The following is a 12,892-nucleotide window of genomic DNA, read 5'->3' on the forward strand; positions in this document are numbered from 1 at the left end:
TGATATAAAAGTGATGAATGAATATCATAAATGAATCAATGAAAGAAATTAGAAGAAGCCAAACTGCTCAGGTGTTGAGGGGAGTAAAAGCAAAACAGCTGTGCCCCCATTCATAGGGCTGGTCCTCTTTGGCCAACGTGGAATCTCCTCCTCCTTCTCCTCCATGGCTTCTTCAAGAGTGGAAATCTGAATGCCAGAGGTGCCTTTGGAGCTGACAGAGAGGTCATTCCTGACGAGGAGGAGTGGGCCAGCCTGCCTTTCCTGTGAATTTCAAGTCACTCAAGGATGGCAAAGACCAAAGAGCAAACTCCAGTGCATTCTCCGTCCCGTGATGGTCTTCATATGCCTCCCACACAACAGAGTTTGTGGCTTTGAACTGGGTAAGCTCCAGACCAAGACAAAATGAAAAGCAAAGATTAAAAGCTTTGCTGCTTCTCTCTCTCTCTCTCTCTCTCTTGAAACGCCAGCCAGGGATGATGCATCTGTAGAGGGGAAGTCAGGCCCCCGGATGGCTTCTTTTATGCCAGATCGGCACGGGCGTTTGGCACAGCTGGGTAAGCCGGAAATAAATGCGTGAGTTGGACATGTCTGCTGAAGCGCTACGAATCCGACTGGAACACGGATGAAAACTTCTGCATTTGGTCAAAGGGATTCTTCTTGGTGATCTCTCCAAAGGAACTAAAAAAACCCATGGGTGGCACTTTATGGCCCACATCAAAAACAGCCTGGGAACTGGCCCAGATCAAACTCCAGTTGCTGCTAGAGACATTTTTCTCTGAGAGGATGTGCCAGACAGTATTCGCCCTGCTTTGAATAACGTCATATATATATTTTTTTGCTCCTGGGGAAACATTATTGTGCTGCATAACACATCAAGAGGAAAGCAAAGAGAGAGAAGATGAGTTTGTAATCTTTTCCTAATGTGAGGCAAAGAACAGAACAGACCAATATTTTAAAATTGAGTGTCACAGATATGAGGGAATAGTAATTTTTGGCCATGACGGAGGGGTTAGGGGTATCCTAGTCTCCAGCACACTCCTGGCTTCAAACCTCAAGGTGAACTGCTCAGCTGAGGGGCAGGACTCCTCAGGAGAAAGAGCCTTCTCAGAAGTACGTGGTCTGCTGGGGGGTGGGGGGACGCTTGTCCTCCGAGGGAGATCCAGAGGCCAAACCCTGCAACTCAGTTCTTCTCCCAGCTGCTCACATACCTGCAGCTGAGTGGTCTATGAGCAGACCAACTATTAAAAGCTTTCAGCCAGGACTGGAGGCCTTGAGAGAGGAGAACAGCTGTGCCGACTGCCTTGTGCCTTGTCCATTTTGCTGGCTCCTAGCTGTGTGTGACTTTTCCAGACTGCCTGGCTGTGCTTTTGGATTCTCCTTGTTCAGTTGCGCAGCTGCTGGTCTGTTTTTGGACCCTGGCTCTGGATCTCCTGTTCCAGGTTTACTGTACACTCTTGGAAGCGTCTGTTTCCTGGCCTTGGAACTAATGCCTACATCACCACCACCACCACCACCTCAGGAAGAGGACAGGTTGAGGAAATCCAGCTCTTCCTAAGTACACTTGAAGAATGGAGCTTCTTGTCCTGCTTCAGTTTTCAGCTTAAGAAAAAAAAGACTGTCCCTCATATCAAAATATATTTTAAAATGTGCATTTTTAGTCTTTTATTTCTAAGATAATGCATTCAAATGTATGCTTAAGAAGTGTCGTCGCCCCCCTCCCTCACGTCTGATTGCTTGTTGCAGAAATAAAACAGAGTGATTTATGAGAGAACCTACGTGAAACTGGCATGGGCTATATCACAGTCTGGAACAGTTCCTGTTTTGGACTACAGTTTCCAGGATTTTTAAGGGGGGCAATTGCCCTTCCATTGAGAGAGGTTGGGATCTTTATACAGTACATTCTTGCTGACACTTGCACACTGCCATATGCATTGTGTAGTTCTCCCACCATCTCTTCTGCCAGGTGGAACTTGCATTTTTCTTACCCACAGCATCCATCTCTCCTTTTGTTCTTCTGGGGGGTGCATCTGCCCTTCCCACCTATATCACAGAGACCAGTCTTTTCCATGGAGAATCAGTTTGTTGACCTAATGGTTAATCCAGCCCGGCCTGGATGCCATTTGTTCATTCAGCACAGAACGGTTTTTGAGCTGCTGGCTTGCTTAACGTAACATGTGTACTTTCTTTCATCTGTCAAATGTTGCATCGTGGGCTTGCATCGGCCTCTGGGTAATAGAGGCGCTTGTTTGATACGCTCTCTGATCTTGCCTCAAACATCACTCTCTCAATTTGCTTTCCGAGGAGCATCACTCTGACCCGTTGGGAAAATGTGCCTTTAATTTGTCCTTTCACCTCCTCTTCCAGAGCACTGCAAGCGTCCTCACCCGTCTCTCCTGCCTGCTCGGCTCTGTGCATGGAAATGAGGAAACTCTACACATGGTTTTGGTTTGCTGATGTGCTCTTTTTTTTAAAAAAAATTCCCTTTCTTTTCTTTTTGTGTAGGCTTTTTTACTTGCAGAAATAAATCAAAACCAGTATTTTGTTTTGCAAGAAGTTCACTTCAAAGCCATCCTTCATTTTCTCTTTGCTGCCCCGCCAGCCAGGGATGAATGGAAGAGGCCTTGCTGATCTGTGAGCAACCCAGGAGACCCTCACAGGGACACAGGTGGGTTGCATTCAATGGTCTTGAGCAAAGGGTTGGACTAGGTGGCCTTAGAGGACCCTCTCAACGTCATGATTCTATGGATGATACCATCCAGCTTACCACTGCTGGTGGTGCCTTGGATTCTAAGGTCCATAGAGCAGTGGTCCCCAACCTTGGGCCTCCAGATGTTCTTGGACTACAACTCCCAGAAGCCTTCACCACCACCTCCGCTGGCCAGGATTTCTGGGAGTTGAAGTCCAAGAACATCTGGAGGCCCAAGGTTGGGTACCACTGCCATAGAGGATGGATAGGAAAGTTTGTGTACCCTCCACCAGCACTAACAGTGAGCCCTGATGATCTCTCCAGACAGAAAGCAAAAGGCTGCCAACAACCTAGAGTTTCTGCAGTTATATTAAAAGAAGGGGCCATTCACGAAAAAAAAAGGAGACAAGGGAAGACACTGATTTCTGTAAAACTGTACGTCTTGATTTGTAGATAGAGATGCAAAACTAGAAAGAATTTTTTCAGAATGCAAAGAGAATTGCATCTCACATACCCAGGGACAAGGGTGGCCCATAACTTGTGTGCCTGCTGTCACCCACTCTCTGGTTAATGGGAAGCTTCAAGGTCCCTGATACTCTGTCTTGAAACCACAGCGACTGAGCAAGAGGCAGCCACCCTGACCCTAAACCATTGGCAATGGGCTCTGTACTTCTCAGGGCATTTCCAACTCCTTCTTCTAGCCACGGTCTCTATTTCCCCTCCTAAGTATTTTTGGGGACCTATAAGAGCAACTAATTACCTTTTAAATTTAACTTCCCAAGAACAGGTCAGTTGGAGTATCCAATAATAAATAGGCTCAATGGCTAAACTGTGTTATAGGAAGAAGACCTGCTGGTCAGCATAGTGGTTACAGGACTGGAACAGGGCCTAGGAAGTCTTAGTTGAACCCCATGCTTGGCCAATGAATCTCACTGGAGTGAGTTTGGGTCACTCGTTCTCTACCAGTCTGAGTACCCTTGCAGGGTTGTTGTGAGGAGAAAAAAGGTAGACAAAGCGCCATTTTTCTGGTGATGGGAATTAAACAACAACAACAACAAGGAACAATGTCTACCTCTTCTTCTCCCTTGTTTCCCCCATAAGCAGGTGTTCTGATGGGATCATTCCACCGTGTTGGCAACGCAAGACGTCTTTGTTCGGTCCTCTTTGGTTCAAACACCATTTGCACCACGTCTTTATTCTGGAGAGGAAGATTTTTCAATGTTCCCTTTTTGCCATTGAGAATTATGAGCAGCTCATCCTATTGCAGGTAGGCTTTGATCCTTAATAGCTTGTCTTCCCCCAGCAATTATGCCTGAGAAATGGGATAGCTCGGAGACTTGTATCGAATTGTTATCAAAAATGTCTCAGTTCAGATTCTGACAGCTTCTATGGGGAATGTGTTTCTTCAGCCCAGAGTAGAGAACAGAGAATTCCACTCAGTAACTTCCCACTCAAGCTATAGATTTCCTGTCAGGAAAAATAAAACCATGCCTGAATTCATCTACAATTAAAGCATCTGGCTCGCCTTTAGCATCTGTTAGTTCTTCTGTTTTGTTTGAGTGTGTGCAGCGAGAAAGATTCACAAAGGTATTAGAATATAGAGGCAGCTCTCTTTCCCAAGAATTCATTAATGGCAAATTGCTAATATTATAGCGTTTCTTTCTTTCAAAATAGCGTGATTGGGGGGGAGGGGAAGGGGTCAATCAAAATTGGCTTGATGACTCTGTGGTTGGCTGGTTCACACATGGATATATAGCATCCTTCTATTTCTGTGCAATTGGTATAGCATCTTTTTGCAGCAGCTAGAAAGGAGGCAGCATTTTAAAAATATCTGCAAAGGATTTTAATGTGGTTCCAAACGTTGTAAAAGTCTTGGTTTTCAAACGATACAGCAGTAATATCTTCTGGATTAACGGAAACACTAATCCTTGTGTTCCTGTTCATAGTAAACAAGCCATGCCATTTTAAAGAAGAGACAGCCTTCCTCTTCTCCTTTCTGGTGGAATATTTTCCCGAACTCACACTGTGGGAGGGGTTCTGGACTATGACTCCCAGTCTTTCAGCTCAGTAGTTTAAAGATCTGACTGTGGAGCGAGAGGTTTGACAGTTTGAATCCCCACTGTGCCCCCTTGACAGGGGCTGGATCGTGAGTCCCTTCCATTTCTGCAGTTCTAGGATTATGATTGTTCTGTTCTTGAGTCTGGCTGGTTCTAATAGCAATTGCCATGCCTGACTTTGATCCTTCGTCTTCAAAAAGGGAGGCAATCTTGCAGTCAGAGGGAGACAGTGAACAGCAGGAACTCTGTGGTCCAGCTAAGGGCACCTCAGGAAAGTCTTGGCGAGAAGGGCTGAGGCCAATTCTGTTGGCGAGGCATCAGACAATGGGAAAAGCCTGGCAGGTACGGTTCTTACTTGCCTGAGAAAAAGGCAACAGCTAAGAAGATTTGAGCAAAAGTAGCATCAGCATCTTAAGCTCTCTTGATAATTGAATGGAAAGAGCTAGATACCTGGGAGTGTCATGCTGAAAGCTATAAATTCTGTGGGCGCCATCAGCTTGTTTGTGGGAGACACCCCATTAACAGCTTCCTCTTGTGGACATCTTTCCCTTGCCTGGGCTCCTTGGAGCCATTCTCTAGCTGTCCCCTGCAGTTTGAGGTGAAGCCTTATTTGTACTGGACATGGATGACCACGCTTTTGGGAACTGGACTGACTCTGAGGACACAGGGCAACACACACACACTGGTACAGCAAGGTTTAGCAGTCGGAGTATTGTGTCAAGAAGGAGAGATGGTCCAGAGAGGTAATCTAAGAGCAGGGGCAATCGTCAAGTCAAATTCACATCTTACTGGAGAGCAAGCCAGCCCAAATGACAGAAGCAAGACCAGGCAATCCAAATTCAAAGCATGAGCTGGCAAAGCAGGTAACAAGCAAACATATTTGCACAACAAAAATGAAACACATTTGGCTCAGGCCAAAACACTGGGGAGGCAATAGTTTTTCACCCTTGTTGTAGGCTGTGGAGTGCACACTGTACTTGTGGTGATCACCGTGAGCTAGGAATGGAAGAACTGCACCTCAAAATGCAGCTTATTACAGGTGCCCTTAGTAGGACAGTTGCTTTGCACCTCAGAAGTCACTGATAGACATGAAACCACATCTGCTAATTGATAGGCATTGATGCCTCTGATTTTTATCATGCATCTCATTTAATAGGGAAGATGATGACTGGGTGACTTTCCCATATGGTGAGTCTACTATCCAGCTGCTCCTTGCTGTAGATGATGGGCCACATAAAGATACTGCACCTTGCTCATCCTTAGATTAGATTTGGATTGGACAGCTTTTCAAATGGAGGACACCTTCAGAAAGAGGATTGTTCTCTGGCAGGCCTTCAAATGAGGGACTATCCTCCCTAGAAGAGGACACATGGCCACCCTAGCACTTAGGAAAGTGAACCACTCTCTCACAGAACTTGTAAAGTGTTGACTTGGGGGTTTAAGGCTCTCATGACCCTCCAGACTGCAGAGGCACTGGTCATAAAATTCTGGGGGGAAAAACCAAGTTCCCCAAGCATGGTTCTCTTGTATCCTCATCATCCTCATCCCTCCACTGCAATGTGTAACAAAGGGACAACAATAGTTTTGGTTTATGTTAAAGATTTATACCTCTTTTCTCCAGCCATCAGGACACATAATGTACTTGAATAACAATGTCAAAACAACACAATTAAAGGAGCAATAAAACCCACAACATCTTTCCATGGAACACAACCGCACTTGACAGATTGTGGGAAATGACCATGTTGCATTGCACAGCTATAAATTGCACACGAAGGTGATGAACATCCTTTTTGTGACAGCAGAGTTTAGCCCCCAGGTCCTTAAATCAGTTGTGTCGGGTTATGGCTTTTAATTTAGATGTGCAGGAGTGTTCCAACTTGACGTCTTTCGAGCTGTGGATGCCGAACATCTTTTTCTTCCTCAAGTGGAGATTCATGGCTACGACTTGCTGAATTATCCTATCATAAATTCATGGCAATCCATCTTTCCTCGGGCACCTACAGTTTTCCTCCATCTGTTGATCTTGATTATTGCTTTTTATTAACTAGAGCAGCCCTGCTCTGAGACTGCAGACAACAAAAACGGCTTGCTTCTCGATTCATGATGTCTAGTTATTTGGCAGACAGTGTGTTTTCTTGGATTCTTCCCAGGCTTTGAAGGTCCTTACAAGGGCTCCTGCTTCTTTTGCTTGGGGATGGGGAGTGGGGGAAGCATGCAGATGTTATGGACGTGACAGATATGACCTGCTGACCCTGTGAGTTTGAATGAAGGCCGAACTGGGGACCTCACTCCCCTCAGACCAAACATGGTGTTTCTGGAATCCCAACACAGCCCTCTTGGTGTTCTTCTGAATGGGACATTTCCTTCTGCTTGCTATGATTCAGTGTTTCCTTTGCTTCCCCGAGCCCTTTCTGACTGGATCCCTGGAGGGTTTATTTCTGGTGTTAATAATTTCAAACCTAAAATATGGTGGTATTTTTTGGGGGGGGGGTCCCACTCTTTTGCCTCCACCTCCATATTTTAGCCTTAAGACATGCCAAGGTGGATGGTCCTGAAAGCATGGTTCTGCATCCTTTCCAAAGCATAACATAATTTCTTCCCTTGTCTCACCAGGTAAGGCAGTGCAGGGTAACCTTAACATGCTTTTGCAAAAAACAAAGAGCACAGGATGGCACCCTTGCAAACACCTGGCTTATTCATTTTGAGCAAGGCAGGGAAGAAAAGTACTAATTAACTAGGGAAGCACTAATTGCCAAAGGTATCTGAACTATAAATATAAAGAGCCAGATCTCTCTCCCCCTGCTCCCGCCTTTATCTTTCCCACTTTTTGCCCTTTTTATGTCCACACACCTCTTTCTTTCTCCTCATGCTTTCCACGTTGGAAATCTCCACGGATTTTATACTATTTGGCATCATTCACATTTCCAAGTTCACTAAACAGTTGAATTTCTTGATGGGAGCTGGTAATCCTGGCAAATGGGTGGAGCACAATGCTGAAATGGTGTTTGGATTTCAAAGACTGCAATTATACATCTGTTTCCTTTCAAGTAAACCACATGGAATTCTGCGGAATGTACCTTTACGTGCATAAGCTTTACAATGGATGGTGAATAACTCCAGCTGAGAAGGATCCTATCTACAAGAGCCCTAGAGTCTAGAATCTAGATCATGCAAGACTGAAGGAAGACCACCCAGCCTAATTCCCTCCTGAATGGGGTTTCATAGCATCCTAGAATAATTTGAGTTGCAAGGGACCTATAAGGCCATTGAGTCCAAACCCCTGCTTGAGGCAGGAATCCAAATCAAAGCAAATCTGACATATGGTTGTCCAATTTTTTCTTGAATGCCTCCAGCATTGGAGTACTCACCACTTCCCTCTGAGGTCATTGGTTCCATTGTCATACTGCTCTGACAGTTAAGAAGATTTTCCTGATATTCAGCTGAAATTTGGCTTCCTGTAGCTTGAGCTCATTATTACGTGTCCTGGACTCTGGAATGATCAAGAACAAATCCTGTCCCTTTTTTTTATGACTACCTTTCAAGTATTTGAAAAGTGCTATAATACAGTGGCCTCCAACCTTGGACCTCCAGATGTTCTTGGACTTCAACTCCCAGAAATCCTGGCCAGCAGAGGCGGTGGTGAAGGCTTCTGGGAGTTGTAGTCCAAGAACATCTGGAGGCCCAAGGTTGGGGACCACTGCTATAATACACTTGGTGCCACAACTGTGGTGTATCCCCTACAAGCGAATCCAGTCATAAGGTAGGATGTTTAAGAGATCTCCATTGGATGGCCAAAGGACATGGGGAGAAGGCAGTCTTCTCAGGATTCTGGAGCTAAACTATGTGAGGTGTGGAAGATCTAGCCAGCACCTTGGTTTATGCCCAGAACCTAATTGCCAATGGGTCTAGGGCAAGGCAATGGCACCTCCTTTTATCCCATGCACTAGCAGTGGCCTACTGACCAAGTCACACAAGCTGCTTCCTTCTTCCAAATGCTTTGCAAGAGCAACCTGGTATACAAGCCCAAGAGAATCATCTGAATAAATGGCTACAGACACAAGGTTGTGGTTTGACAGGAAGGGTCCCAGCCTTGCTCATTCAACTCCTTCAGGTAGGATAGATTGCTGTACAACACTATCCATCCTCATTGGCTCCTGCAATTCTGAGAGAGAGAAAATGGCACTGGATTAAAGAAGGGTTGTCAGGCAGGAGGAATAAACCCACTGACAAATGTTAAATCAGGTCCCAAAACCTTTGCAGTATTTTCTTTTGAGCTTTCTTTGTTTCATTCTCATTGAATCACTTCATTTTTCATTCATGTTGCAGAACAAATGATTATTGCTGTCTCTATTTATTCTTTAGATTTACAAGGGGGGCAAAAAAGTTTGCAACAGAAAAGTATAGCCTTCCTCAACCTGGTGTCCTCTGGGTATGGTGGACTATATCTCCCACCAGCCTCAAATGGAATGGGCATTGGAATCAGAAGACCAGCAGTTTTGGAACAGCCGCTATTGTTGTTGTTCCTGTTCCATGCTTTGTCCTGTCTCCAGAATTTTTGATTTTTTTTTTGAAGGGGTGCATTTAGAAATCAATTATAGATGATATTTGCATTTATTTATTTATTTTCTCATTAATTTATTTTAGTTGTAGCCTGCCTTCCTCTGTTGCAGGCCCAACATAGCTTACAACATGAATTTTAAAAACTGACAGATTTTAAAAACTCAATAAACTACAGAATTAAAATAGCATTAAAGAAGACCTCCCATGAAAAGAAATAATGAATTAGCATGGTTTAAAAGCCTTTAATAAAACACACACACACACATAGCAGAAAAGAAGAGCAACCTCTGTCATTAAAACGGGCTGTTTTCTCCCATGACACCTAGCTTCTCCCCTCTTCGCTTTACCGTCACAAGATCCCTGTGGGGGTGAGTCAGGCTGGACTGGCCCAAGATCACCCACCGAGCCTCAGGGCTCAGTGAGGACTGAAAGCAGACTCTCCCGCTCCCACATGCTAGAGCGCAAAAGTGGCTCTTGGGACGAACGCATTTCTGAAGCCCTCTTTCAGGCATGCCACCCTGGCCATCATCTGCTCGTCCAGAGTGGGTACAGCAATGCAGAGGCAAAACAGACAAAGCCTTGGGGGAGGCAGGGATTATCATTGGGTAGGAGCCGGGCAGATGGCACAGAGAATCTGGGAGGCAGATGGCAGATGGCAGGAGTAGCCAGGACAAGGCAGCAGAAGCCCTTGGCTTTGGAATCAGGGTGTGTGTGTCTGTGTGTGTTAGGGAGACTAGCCATCAGCCCATTTTCCTGGGGATTTCCATGAAGCAGACTGAGCCTTTGTCACTAGGGAGATTCTAGCTGGGCCAAATTCACAGTGATGCTCAGCACCGCAGAGGGTCGGTCCTCGCCCTGCTAGCAGCGTGAACTGGGCTGAAAGAATGCCGTTTTCCCTGTGGATTTGTTCAGAAAGTCCACCTGCTCTTTGAATGTTGACCAACGTCCTTTTGTGTTGTTCCTTAAAGACTGGCAAGCACTCCCAAGACCTGGATTGATCACAGTGTTATTTCTACCCGGTGGATCTTGGGATGATTTTTTAAACAAAGTCCTGCTCGCTCACTTGCTCTCTCGTTCTTTAAAATATTTATATCCTGCCTTTCCCCTGAAAAGAACCCAAGGTGGCTTACAAGTATTTAAAAAAAAAACACCAAGCAGTATTAAAAAAGCAAAGAGCAAAAATGGTTAGAGTATTTTGAAAAATTAATCAAATGTGATAGTGTTTATTCATTTGAAATGGTTTTACCCTGCCTTTCTTCTTAAAAAGGACTAAAGGCAGCTTACACCATGGGAAGACAATATTTGAAGCTGAATACAATGAGTATAAAAAGGTGGTTTACATTGTTAAAAGACAATGTTGACGCTAAAAACAATTAAGTATATAAATATGGAAAAGGGACAAACAAATACCACTCTGAGAAATGGGAAGCAAAAATCGTACTAAAAACACAGTCAAAGCCATAACGCATGACAAATCTCTCTAAAAATCCCACTCAGGTAGCTGGTCACTGAGGGAGAGCCTGCCAGAAGAGAAAGGTCTTGGTCTGCTTGTTGGAAGGACAGCAAAGATGGGGCCAGCCTGGCCTCCGGTGGCAGAGAGTTCCACTGTCCAGGAGCAGCCATGGGAGAAGCCGCCCTCTCCTGTGTCTCCATCCAAAGCTTGACAAGAACAGCACTTCTAAACACCCTAAGAACCCCTGCTGTTTCATGCTTCCCGCCATTTTCTCTGAGGGAAGAGCACTCTGCCGTGGGAAGGGGCTTCTCCCCTCCCTGCCCCTCTGGGTGAGGAAGTGTGCCTTTTTTTAATGCAGCAAGTGATAAAAAGGTGGAGCGCCCCCCCCATCTTTTGTGGGGTGACCCACTGAAGCTGAATTCTCAGGGGTGTGTGTGTGTGTGTGTGTGTGTGTCTTTCCTACAGCTCTCCCATGAGATATGGGGAGGTTTCCCCAGGCCCTCTGGGGTGCTCCTGAGCAAAAGCTTCCGGAAGGTTCCCCCCTCAGCCCACAGAAAGGAATGAAGGTCAGGAGAGCAGTCAAAACATCCCGTGGCCTCACAGCTGCCTTTCTGGAGACCTTTCTCCTCAGGCAAGCTTTTCCCTTCACGACAAGGCTGTCTAGGAAAGGTCTGAAAACGAGAGGCTTCACCTTTCTGTGGCTTCTAAATCTGTTTGCAGTCATGCTTTACCTCACGTTCTTGATAGGAAATGAAATGAATCGCATTCTACAGTATTTGGATATTTCACTGCTTTGAGCTTTCATTGTGGCCTTTCAAGGAGGGAAGCCGCCTCAGACCCTTTGGGCAGGGCAGGAATGTTTTAAATCAAATCAATAAATGATTAGAGTGGCACACCAGATATTCTCCTCGGGAGAAAGGCAGCCTATAAAAGACATATACAATTCAATAAAATAAAATAAAAATAAATAAATATATGATACAAATTAAAACGAAGACGCGGCACAGTCCATATTAGCACGGGCTCACGGAGACGCTCCCCCGTGGGAAGGCCTGCTTCCAAACCCTCTCCCCACCATGACAGGATTTCTGCCTGAATGTGATCTTATTCCCTCATAGCAATCAGGTGGACATTTCTCCACTCTGCCATTTTTTTTTTAAAAAAATATTCCCTGGCTTGACTTAGAAAGAGGTCCTTCTGCCTCCATTGGAATTGACTTATAAGCCCATTTCATTTGGAATATTAATTTATTTAGAATATTTTTACCCCACCTTTCTCCCTGAAAAAGGACCCAAGGCGGCTTACAGCCCTGAAAGACAAGATTTGAAGTTGAAAACAATGAGTCTAACATGGTGGCTCGTAGCATTAAAAGGCCATATTTAAAGCTAAGAACCATGAGTAATAAAGAGGCAGCTTACATCGTGAAAAGGCAATATTAAGGCTAAGGACAATAAAGGAAACAAATATTAAAAAGGAAAAGAAATGCCACTCTGAGAAATTGAAAACACAAGGAGTACTAAAAATGTAAGCAATTATATTTTCCCAGCCATCCCCTATGAGGTGGAATTCTAGTGTTTTAATGTACATATTTTTATTTATATTTGCTTAAACATTTCAGTGTGTTAGTTGGCCTGATAAGTATTTATATTTGCTTCTCTCTTAACCTTTTCACCCACCCTTTGACACCACCAGGCTACAGGTCCATTTGATCCTCCTTGTTAAGAAAGCAGCAAATGTCCGTCAGGAGAGGGCAACTGGTTTTTAATTCCTGATTCTGTAAGCCCTGCCCAGCTCATCCCCTGCCTGCATCTGAGAAGCCAAAGTTAAAAAGAGTCAAATGCTCAGCAAGGGGGAGAGAGAGGTGAGCAGAGGCAACAAAAGCTGTCCTGGGTGTGAGCTATACTTCTCAGGTATCAGGAAAGCTGGGAGCACTTGTTGTAACAGCAGCTGTGATGCATTGCCATCAACACCACCCACATTTGCCAAACTGTCCTAGGAAGGCATGGTGTTCCTGCCCAATTAAAATGGCCGGCCATAGGGGGGAAATGAAAACTCAGGGGAGGCTTTGGGAAAACACAAGTCTTCCCAGACGGAATGTACGGCTTCTGTGAGTATCTGTGAAATCGGAATGCA

The sequence above is a fragment of the Pogona vitticeps genome, chromosome 12, assembly GCF_051106095.1.
Source record: "Pogona vitticeps strain Pit_001003342236 chromosome 12, PviZW2.1, whole genome shotgun sequence".
Classification (NCBI taxonomy): Eukaryota; Metazoa; Chordata; class Lepidosauria; order Squamata; family Agamidae; genus Pogona; species Pogona vitticeps.